Consider the following 12,240-nt stretch of genomic DNA (forward strand, 5'->3'; position numbering starts at 1 on the left):
AGATAGATAGATAGATAGATAGATAGATAGGAGATAGATGATAGATAGATGATAGATAGATGATAGATAGATGATAGATAGGAGATAGATAGATAGATAGATAGATAGATAGATAGATAGATAGATAGGAGATAGATAGATAGATAGATAGATATGAGATAGATAGATAGAGAGATAGATAATAGATAGATACATAGATAGATAGGAGATAGATAGATAGATAGATAGATAGGAGATAGATAGATAGATAGATAGATAGATAGATAGATATGAGATAGATAGATAGATAGATAGATAGATAGATAGATAATAGATAGATACATAGATAGATAGGAGATAGATAGATAGATAGATAGATAGATAGATAGATAGATAGGAGATAGATAGATAGGCGCTATCATTCAGGGCCCACCTACACAGCAGCCGTCCCAGCTCCTACCACCACAAGGCCTTGCTGCATCAAGAAACCCCAGGAAAACAAAGCCCCCGGGAACAAGTCTCCCAAACCCAACCTGACCAAGCCGCCAACCAGCACATCATCACGAAAAGCCAAATCTATAAGATGATAGACAAGGAGAAGGAGGATTACCTCAGCGTCTGGAGGAACGACATCAGAGAATCCCAGAAACTGACCATAAACCAGAGTACAGACTGGCCCCATATCTGGAGAAACTACCCAACCACAGAGACTGGAAAACCCTGAGCCGCTACAGACTGAGCGCCCACAACCTGGCCATTGAAACAGGGCATTACTGACAGACGTACAAGCCCAGGGAGAGCCGACTGTGCCAGCAGTGCGACCAGGAGGCCGTGGAGGATGAGGCCCACTTCCTGCTACACTGCCCCAAATACTCAGCAGTGAGGGACACTCACTTCAGGAGACTCTCCAATCTCCTTCCAGGCTTCTCCACCATGGAGGAGGAAGAGAAACTTGCCATCCTGCTGGGGGAAGAAGAGACCACAGCAACTATAGCGGCACAATACGTCACTGCCTGCCATAGACTGAGAGGAGCGTGATACATCATGGACTCCAACTACCTGACCCCCGGTATCCCCCCCCATCCCGCCACATACGATACCACAGACTTCCGTCCCTACCCCCCATCCCTACCCATCTTCCCCACCCATCCCCCAAATATCTCCTGTTTGCTTTGGCAATGCTAATATGTTATTTAGACCTGCCAATAAAGCTGATTTGATTTGATTTGATTTGATAGATGATAGATAATAGATAGATAGATAGATAGATAGATAGATAGATAATAGATAGGAGATAGATAGATAGATAGATAGATAGATAGATAGATAGATAGAAGATAGATGATAGATATATAGATAGATAGATAGATAGATAGATAGATAGATAGATAGATAGATAGATAGATAGGAGATAGAAGACATATAGATAGATAGGAGATAGATAGATAGATAGATAGATAGAAGATAGATGATAGATAGATAGATAGATAGATAGATAGATAGATAGATAGATAGATAGATAGGAGATAGAAGACATATAGATAGCAGATAGAAGACATCTAGATAGATAGATGGATAGATATTGCTACATTACTTAAATTAAGATGTCATAGTGAATTATTTCCATCTGCACACAGTGGTCTCCTGACCTCGGGGCTGTTTTCCCTCCTATATAGTATAATACATAGTCATCAGGACAAATGGTTTGCATACGAAAAACAAAGCATTAGACACTGCAGACACGCAAACAGCATAATGCAAATGCATTGACAAGCCGTCCGGAATTGTTTGCTATGTTTAATGTAGGTTCATGTCACCGCCAATACTGATGGGACCCATTAAGCCGCAGACATTTTTGCCCATGGTGATTGCTACTTAACAAGTATATGGGCAGCTTTCCCACGAGAATAGCATATAGGGCCTCAAATATAGATACTTTAGATAGATCATTTATTCAATGGTCATGTACACAGTGTCTTTTCAGATTCATTTGCAGGTAAACATACAATGACAGGGCACAGACCTAAACCCAATAAGAGTTGTCACAGCTGCGCGGCATAATAAGTCATTTACCCTCCTGTCCAGTTTGGGAATGTTTGCTGTCACCACAGGCTATAGCTAACAAATATATATCCCCAGGGTTTTCGGGACAAGCTCTCACAGTGTATATCACGTGGGTCAGTTACAACACCCAGCTTGTGAAATCTGAAGTCTACATGTCTGGGTCAACACTTGTGAATCATTCTCTTTGGTTTCGGCGAATCTTGTGGAATATTTCATATGGTCTATAAAATGTGTCCAACTGGGAATTAACCAAGAATTGTTCTGCAGGTAGACTATACATTACAGAGGGCTCCCTTACTGGAAGATATTCACAGCACTTGGCTGTGTGTGTATGGCTGATAGAGAGCGACCACAAGTGTCAGCAAAGGGGATTGAGCTCTCTGTAGTGTTCCAGCAGCTGACTCCCACCACTTATCCTTTAAAAGAACAGATATCAAACTTGCGGCCCACCAAATGTTCTAAAACTACAATACCCAACGTTCCTGAACAGTTGGGGTATAATGGGAATTGTAGTTTTGTTACAGCTGGAGGGCAGTAGGTTTGACGCCTCTGCTTTAAAGGGGTTATCCAGTGAAAATCGCCTTCTTTTAAATCAACTGGTGGCAGAAAATTATATAGATTTGTAATTTACTTCTATTTAAAAATCTCCAGTCTTTCCATACTTACCAGCTGCTGTATGTCCTGTAGGAAGTGGTGTATTCTTTCCAGTCTGACAGGGTGCTCTCTGCTGACATCTCTGGCCGAGACAGGAACTGTCCAGAGCAGCAACAAATTTCTATAGAAAAACTCTCCTGCTCTGGACAGTTCCTGTTTCGGACAGAGGTGGCAGCAGAAAGCACTGTGTCAGACTGAAAAGAAAACAACACTTCATGCAGGACATACAGCAGCTCATCAGTATGGGAAGACTTCTGATAGCCCCCTATAGCGCTGGAGACGTTGAGGAGGAAAGTATGTGTCTTACCTTGCTCCCCGGTTGCCGGTCTCGCACTGTTAGTCAGGGTAAAGTCAACTCTGGAGCCCCGTTAGGAGGACTGCCTTATCATCCGACCCGCCCCCTCCATTGATTATCATTAGAAGGGGCAAGCCATATGACGCGACAGTGCTCCTAAAGGAGCTCCGGAGCAGACTTTATCCCAACTAACAGCGCAGGAATGGCCAAGGAGAAAGGTAAGACACCCTCAGTGTCATTGTCGCTATAGGGGGCTATCAGCAGGTTGGATTTGTCTAACCTGCTGATAGTTCCCCTTTAGGGCTATGTTCACACTGTAAACTCCGGCAGGGGATTTACGCTACTTGCGGCCGGCTATGTACGGAGAGCGAACTTATGCCCGCAGTCTACTTACGCTTCCCGAGCGCCCTACGTAGCGATCTGACAGCGGTCTTTTACTTGGAAATCTTCACCGAGCCCCGGACACCCCACAGAACCTTTTGGATCAGCACAAAAAGCTTCAAAAATGAAGAAATCACCACTACGTATGGGACCGAATGTTACGCTACGGGCGTAAGTTACGGCATTTTCGTCCTCAAACAATGGTCTGGTTAATTTTTTACGGCGCCGCGTACGATTCTCGCGTAAGTTCTTACGTAGTGTGAACTGTGCCGCCGTACATCGTATACTTTCCATTGTACGCAAACTACGTAAGTCTCCGGCCGCTTATTCACGGAACGCGCTACGTCCGGAGACGTACGTAATGTGAACATAGCCTAATGCTGTATGAAACCAATCATGCAACTGTATCCAGCTCTAGTTCAGTCTACCTTCAGAGAGGAAGTCAGCTCTGTTGAATTCAAGTCCATGCAGTCTGGAGAGCAAAATGTTCTACATTTAACTGCAGTAGGGAGTAAGGAAAGATACCTGTGAAGAGAAGTTGCACCAGAGTTTGAATTAGAAACCAAGCAGGCTTCCGGCTAGGCCTACTGCATCATGGCCCAATACTTAAAGGGGTGCTCCAGTGTGGGGGCACTTTTTTGGGGGGAGGAGGTGGCTGAAATAAAAGACGTCCACTTACCTCCCCAGTTCCAGCGGCAGGTCCTGCATCACGGTGCTCCGGTGCCCAGTTCCCGGACGCTTCCTGGTGTCTGACGCCGCCCGAGACGCTACGTCTCAGGGCCACTCAGCCACTCAGTGAAGGAGGCGGGATCCGTTTGAAGTCCGCTCGGATCCCACCTCCTTCACTGAGTGGTTGAGCGGCCTTGAGATGTAGCGTCTCGGGCGGCGTTAGACATCAGGAAGAGGCCGGGAACCGGGCACTGTAGCACCGTGATGCGGGACCCGCCGCTGGAACCGGTCCCCCAAAAAAAGTGCCCCCACGCTGGAGCACCCCTTTAAAGACCAGCGTAGTGCCCCAGAAAAGAGACAAGAGAGATACAACTCGTGAAATCTATAGAGTGAACACAAATTGGGAAACTCTGCTTCAGCCTAAGCAAAGCCTATATGACCTGCTGTTAAAGATTTGTGCCTCCATCTTGGAAGCGTTACGTTACTTCTTCAAATAAAGAGAATGGTAAATTACCATTTCTCAAGTTACACCAATTCTATCATCATTCAAGAATAAGAATAATATACTTTATGGGGGAGATTTATGAAACATGTGGTAAAGTGAAACTGGCTCAGTTGCCCCTAGCAACCAATCAGATTCCACCTTTCGTTTTCCAAAGAGTCCACAAGGAATGAAAAATTTTAATCTGATTGGTTACTAGGGGCAACTGAGCCGGTTTCACTTTACACCATGTTTGATAAATCTCCTTCTTTGTGTTTGCTTTTTTATATTTTGTCACAAATGAAAATGTTGCCTGAGGGTTGTCGCATGCAGCACACCCCATTAGAAAGTTGTATAACATCAGATTTCTCATTATGTTCATAAAATTGGTCCCAATCCCACTCATTTTCTGGAAACAAAAATAGGGACACGATACAAACCATCTCCAATTTAGCTGTAAAGAAAAAAAAAAAAAAAAACGTACTAGGCACAAAACAGTAAAAGAAACCATTCACCATTCACCATTTTCTTTCAAATCAACTGGTGCCAGAGATATGTAATGTAATTCTATTAAAAAATCTGAAGTCTTCTAATACTTATCAGCTGCTGTATGTCCTACATGAAGTGGTGTATTTTCTCCAGTCTGACACAGTGCTGCCACCTCTGTCCACGTTAGGAAGCAAATCCCCATAGAAAACCTCTCCTGATCTCCAGACTGGAAAGAATACCACTTCCTGCAGGGCATACAGCAGCTGATAAGTACTGGAAGACTTTTTGGGGAAGATTTTTTTTTTTAATACAAGTAAATTGCACCAGTTTCTGGCACCAGTTGGTTTGAAAGAAAAATTATTTTGGTGAACTACCCCTTAAAGGATAAACCAAGAAGACCAATGTAACAGGTAACACAGCTTCAATGTCAGAATTGTGAGAACTGTGACATTATCTGAAAAATTCTAAGTTCTTAAACAGAGAAAATCATCCTCGTTCACAGCTATTTGTGAACGTTTTCACGCTGTCAGTACGGCTGTTGTCTCCAAATAGTCCATTGTATTAGCTTAATACTTAGCTTGACTTGTGCCTTTGCAAAATATAACACAAGTACAAGATAAACAGCAAAATCCAGACAAATGTATCTAAGGATTACCCATAGACTTTTCACCATAAAGTAAATAATATAGAGACACATCATAACAAATACAGGAGAGTAAAGTACAGTAAGAGCATGGTATAGAAGAAAGTATTACTCAAACACATTAGACTGATCCTTAATAACTTACATATTTGTTTTATTGGTTTCCTGCACGTGGATGTTTATAGCATAGCTTGTGGATAGGGCAGAAAAGTTGATACATTTGGGTTTATAAATGTACAGCATATGTATTGCTAAAGTGTTTGTAGTGTACTAGTACCCGTATCCCAGCCTAGAGTCCTTGCATGGCTAAGAGTCTTACTAAGGGCCCTATTACCCAGAGCGATAATTAGGCAAATTGGCCCGATTATCACTCAATGTAATAGAGACAACAATACGACCCTTTCAAGGATCAGTTTTAGTCTAAGTGGCCTATTTGGCCGATTATCGCTCTGTGGAATAGAGACAACGATCAGCCGATGATTGTGTAAAATCATCAGTCACCGACCGCACATCGCTATGTGGAATAGTGACCGCAGTGGCCCAGTGATTGGGTGATTGGTCTGTCAGCTCAGACTGGCCGCTACGAAGCTGCTGATGCGCGTGGGACCCGGAGAGAAGAAGCAGAGAAGCCCTCCAGCATAGTAGGTAATGTATGCTAAACAAGAGCTGCAAGGACATCGGTATGAAGGGGATGCCTAGTTAAAATAACCCAATTGGATGTAAAGAAGTTTTCTCCATTAGCACGATCATTGATAAGCAGTTACCCAGCATGGATTTTCACTTTTTTCTGAAATGTTAATATTTTGTGGATGAGATTTCTCAAGAGATCAATTCAAAATCTGCGTTTTGCCCACATTAAAATTATAAATACGAGCACATGGCGAATTTTTCATTTACCATCTCGGGAGTACTATTGGTGTTTGAAATGTGCCAAAAAAAAGCTGGCATATGGAATGAGCAATATGTGAATAGGGAACACAACCCCGCTGCACAGATGACAATGTGAACATTGGTTTATTACTGTTTACATTTTCCATCTGTCTGGGGGGCTATACGCTCTAATGGAACAAAAATATATTATAGCTTTCATTTAAGTGAGATTGTGTTGTACATGGCTGCATTTGCTTCAGACATTTGTCAAGTGAGAATAATTGTACTTTAACTGTAGTAATAAACTTTACTTTTTAGGAATTAGGAGCATTTTCCTAGGGGTGTAACATGAACCTAATACAAAGTCCTAATGCAGGTGCCTTCTTATAAGCCTCTTGTCTACTTTAAGGATACCTTTACGTCACCTTTGCAAATAGTGTGAACCACCCCACCACGATAAGGTGGTCTCATGCCCGGGCGGACCCTACAATAACTGTGGCCTCTCCTTGGCTAATAATAAGCCTATACATACAGGATCCAACTAATAATGGCAGAAATACCCCCCTAGGGGGGAGGGGTGGAGTGTATTACCAAGTAGAGGCAGCCACTCCCCCCATCTCGAACACAGACAAAAAAAATTAGTCAGCTCTCCTACAACCCCATTCACACTAGGAAGGAGCACATTTCTATGGTTGAAATTGCAGACACACAAAAACACAAAAAATTCAACTGCTCACCGCTAATGGCAAGACATAAACCCAATACAGATATGAAAATCACTAAAAGTAGCCCCCCCCAACTGCTAAAGAGAATCTCCATAAAAATAACAAGGCTCTTGGCATATTTGCAAATAGTGTGTACCATCCCACCATGGTAAGTTGGCTTCATGGCTGGGATTTCCATATCTGTATTGGCTTTATGTCTTGCCATTAGCAGTGAGCTGTTGCATTTACAGTTGGCAGTAAGGATGGTCCGAACCTGCCGAGGTTCGGGTGTGTATGAACCCGAACGCTCGGCAGCAGATTCCCGCTGTCTGCCCGCTCCGTGGAGCGGGCAGATACAGCGGGAGGAAAGCCTGGAAAACTGGATACAGCCTATGGCTATGGCTGTATCCTAGTTTTCCAGGCGGTCCTCCCGTTGGATCCGCCCACTGCACGGAGCGGGCAGACAGCGGGAATCAATACTGAGGGTTCGGGTTCTTACGAAACCCGAACCGAACTCGGTTCGGACCATCCCTAGTTGGCAGCTTCAATCCATGCTACTGGCATCCATTAGTCATGGGGATGAAGCCTCCCAACCACTCAAGCTTCATTGGCATCCTGAGTGCTCGACTTTGCATTAAGTTTCCAGCACTCAGGATGCCAATAAAGTGTGACTACATGGATGACTACAGGCGGCAGTGTTTCTGCTCCCATGCCTATTTACCAGGTCTTGGAAAAAGGGGGTTACAGAACAATTATTCAAAATTATTCAAAATGCCACCCTGTCTCAATTCAGTGTAAAATGCATTACTTTCAACCTCTTCCCAACATCCAATGTACAGGTATGCCAAATGTTTAGGAAGTATGGATTGGGCTCTTGGAACAAAGCCCACTCACTATATATATAGAGGGTGCCACTTTGCTTTTGCCTCCCCCCACAATGCAGTCACTGGGTACTTGAGATGGCAGTCACTTACAATTGCTCATACAAACCCCCTAGAGTGACCTGAAAAAGCCAAATTTGAACACACAGCCACACTTACCACAACTTTTTTTTATGGGGTAGTCAGCTCCGGAGGAGCTGAACATTAATATGGGGTGACATTCATCCTATAGAAGCCAAGGTATCTGTTTTCTGCTTGTTTGTGCAACTCCCATTGATGTTGATGGAGTTGCACAAATAGCACGGCATTGTGAGCTATGTTGTCATAGAAGCAGGATAGCTAGCAGTGCTATGCTGTTTATGCAACTTCCATTAAAGAAGAAGTCCAGTAAAATTTTTTATTAAAGTATTATATTGCCCCCCCCCCCCCCCTCAAAGTTATACAAATCCCCAATATACAATTATTATGGGAAATGCTTATAAAGTGTTTTTTTCCCTGCACTTACTATTGCATCAAGGCTTCACTTCCTGGATAAAATGATGATGTCACGACCCGACTCCGAGAGCTGTGCGGGCTGTGGCTGCTGAAGAGGATGATGGCAGAGGGACACTGAGGGACACAGGGCACTGAAGAGACACTGAGCATCCCTCTGCCATCATCCTCTCCAGCACTTTATGTGCATTTCCCGTAATAATTGTATATTGGTGATTTGTAAAAATTTTGGGGGGTAATACAATACTTCAGCACAATTGACTGCTTTTGGCTTCCTGACCACCTTCAGCAGATGGAAGCAATCCCTGACCTCGAGTTAAGTGCAGGTCCCAGAGGTGCGACCCAAATTTATTGATTATTTATGGCATATTTATAAGTGTCCAGATGGAATATCCCTTTAATGTTGTCTGTCTGGCCACTGCTAGTGTTAAGTGGACCTGTCAAACTGTTCAGGTTCGACAACATTCTCCAAACCCGAACACTCAGTACTTGATTCCCCGTGGCTGCAGAAGTTGGATTTCCCCTAAGCAGTCCTGGAAAACATAGATACAGCCATAGGAAATAGGAGGAATCCATGTTTTCCTGGAAGCCCTAGAGCGGCATCCAACTTCCGCAACCACCTGAAATCAAATGCCGAGCTGTCAGGCTGGGACCCAGGAACACAGGACAAGTGAAACCCTAACGCTGTCCAACTGTCCCTTCGTTTTGGAGTGATTGGCTCCTTAGAAAGCTGGCCCCAACCAGAACACGATCACTGTACTAGCCAGGTCAACAAGCCAGATCAGAAACTATCGGTCGTCACGGTACAAAATCAGAAGTCTGGGGATAGTCGGAAAGTCAAGCCAAAATCAGGAAAACCAGGGAATAACAATTAGGATACAATGATAGCTTAGCCACACTCAAAGAGACTCTATCGCAGGCAAGAAAGTATTATGGGAGTGGTAGTTAAACGGAGGCTGGAGTACCAGCCCCAGGCATGATTGGGGCAGAGACCCCAGCCCCCAGCAGACACAATAAAGCTGACTGGTGGTGCCGGCCGCCAGTCAGCAGGCCAATATTTATAACACCTGAGCCAATGGGCCTGGCAACAACAAAAGAACGCTTTGCCGATATGCCTCTAGCCTACCGGCTGGGCCAGGAGCTGGGCATGACGGCCGGCTCCTGACCTGAGCATTCGAGTTTGGAGAACTTCGCCGAACCTGAACAGTTTGACAGGTCGGCTCAACGCTAGTCGCTGTTTCTCTTTGGGGTTGAAAGTTACCTATGATATTAAATAACAACATTTCTAAATATTGTTTTATTAGAATCTCTACCAACCTTTCCCATTTCTTTAACATCATTGTATAGCTATAGGACGAGTCTAAAAGTAGACTTCAGAGAATTATAAAGTATTTCACTTTCATCCAAAGTCTAGGCCGTATTGTAAATTGTTATTAGGAACAATAGCAATAAAATCTAATTGCTCCCAGGGTTGTGAGCAGGTTTTACAGTGCTGGGCAATAACATTTTATGGTTTGGAGGTACACAGTGTACTCTGTGCTTACAGGAGCGCGGATGGTAAAATTAAAAACTGTAAAGTTTTATTATTTAAACTGAATTTAATAAAATGAACAGATTGCCAATAGGAAGTCATATCTCATTTCAAATGAGGACGACAAAAGCCAACATCATTTCTATCTGCATGTTTCCTCAGTGGCAAATTCCTGGATCCGGGATGGCACTAGACATGATGTGCCTGGTGTTTGTTTAACTAAATATGCTAGGTGATAGAGACAGACGCGAGGAGATCATGTGAGCTACAGCAAACAACCAGCAGATGTATTATATTTATCTTGTTTTGCAGCCTTTTCATAACTTTTCATAAACCACAACACTCATTTTCCTTGCAGGCTGTCTCATAAGCGGAGGGGGAGTCTTTGTAGAACCAGTTTAATAGTCCATTTCTTTATTGGGCTGACACCGGGCACATAAATTACTAGGAAGAAGCGGCATCACTTTTTACTACTCTGAACTCATACTGTATATTAGTTTACAATTCCTCATGTTATTTAGATTTAATCATTTAATTTTTTATTATTTTTTTCAAATGAAAGACCCCTTTTTAAAGATTTATTTATATGACACTATCTACTTCATATGTATATTGAGTGTTTGTACCGAAGTGATTGAGGCCATGTTCACATGGCGTAAGACACGGGCCATGTGTAAGAGAAGATCATCCCGGCAGGTACTGTAGTACTGGCCAGATAATGTTCACTTCTGCTGAATTCGGATGCGGGCGCACATCCGTATTCCCCGCTGCACACAATGGAGCATGCGACCGGAGCAGCTCGCTCCATTGTGTGAACTGACAGGTTCTCTGCAGCCGCTATTCAATAAATAGCGGCCGCAGAAAACTGACATTTGCAGCGCCGTTAGCGATTCCCTCAGCTGCAGCACAATGTAGGTAAATTATTAATCACGGCCATGTTGCAAATTGGCAACAACAGCTGTGATTAATACTTTACTTACATTGTGTGAACATGGCCTGAATCTGCATACATTTTTGGTGGTTTAGGCTAAAGATTCCTTTTGCCTCAGTTGTGCCTTTGTGTGGGAACCAGCTCACTTTTTAAATTTGAGCAGTTTTTAATAAAATTTTTAAACTAAACAAAATTTTTATTAAATGTTAATACAATTCTGTGCTATATTTGTATATTTCTCACATTGAGGACACAAACTCGCATATCAACACAGATTTTTTTTTTAGTCCCCAATCTCCCATTCAGACGTGCCAGTAAATCTGGTGTCTTTTCGAGGGGGGGGTATTGGTCAGGTCTGGTATGGCGGTGCTATTCAGTCACAGTATGGTGGTATTGGTCAGGTCTGGTATAGGGGTGTTATGCAGTCACAGTATGGTGGTATTGGTCAGGTCTGGTATGGTGGTGTTATCCAGTCACAGTATAGCGGTATTGTTCAGGTCTGGTGGTATTATCCAGTCATGGTATGGTGGTATTGGTCAGGTCTGCTGTGGCGGTGTTATCCAGTCACAGTATGGTGGTATTGGCCAGGTCTGCTGTGACGGTGTTATCCAGTCACAGTATGGTGGTATTGGTCAGGTCTGGTGTGGCGGTGTTATCCAGTCACAGTATGGCGGTATTGGTCAGGTCTGCTGTGGCGGTGTTATCCAGTCACAGTATGGCGGTATTGGTCAGGTTTGGTGTGGCAGTGTTATCTAGTCACAGTATGGTGATATTGGTCAGGTCTGGTGTGGCGGTGTTATCCAGTCACAGTATGATGGTATTGTCCCCATTTGCCAGTGCACAAGCAGAAAACGGCGCCATAAGCGATAACCGAGCAGGTGCTGCAAAAAAAAATAAAAAATTTCAGTAGTGGTGATGGTACATTCGCTTTAACTTAAAGCACTATGTCAAAATGCTGTTGCATTAACATTGTATGTGTATTACCCAGTTGTTTATTCGCTGACAATATCCCACTGTCTTGCTTTCTCTGGGGCTTTGTGCTCAGTTTTTGTCCTTGAATGTCCTCAATGTTTGCATTAGGTTTATAATGAAGAATGAATCTGTTTAATCTCAGTACATGGCTCTGAAAATCAGTAAACACATTTCTAGAAAATATAAAAACATTCAGGTCATGAT

Source organism: Dendropsophus ebraccatus, chromosome 15 (genome assembly GCF_027789765.1).
Source record: "Dendropsophus ebraccatus isolate aDenEbr1 chromosome 15, aDenEbr1.pat, whole genome shotgun sequence".
Taxonomy (NCBI): Eukaryota; Metazoa; Chordata; class Amphibia; order Anura; family Hylidae; genus Dendropsophus; species Dendropsophus ebraccatus.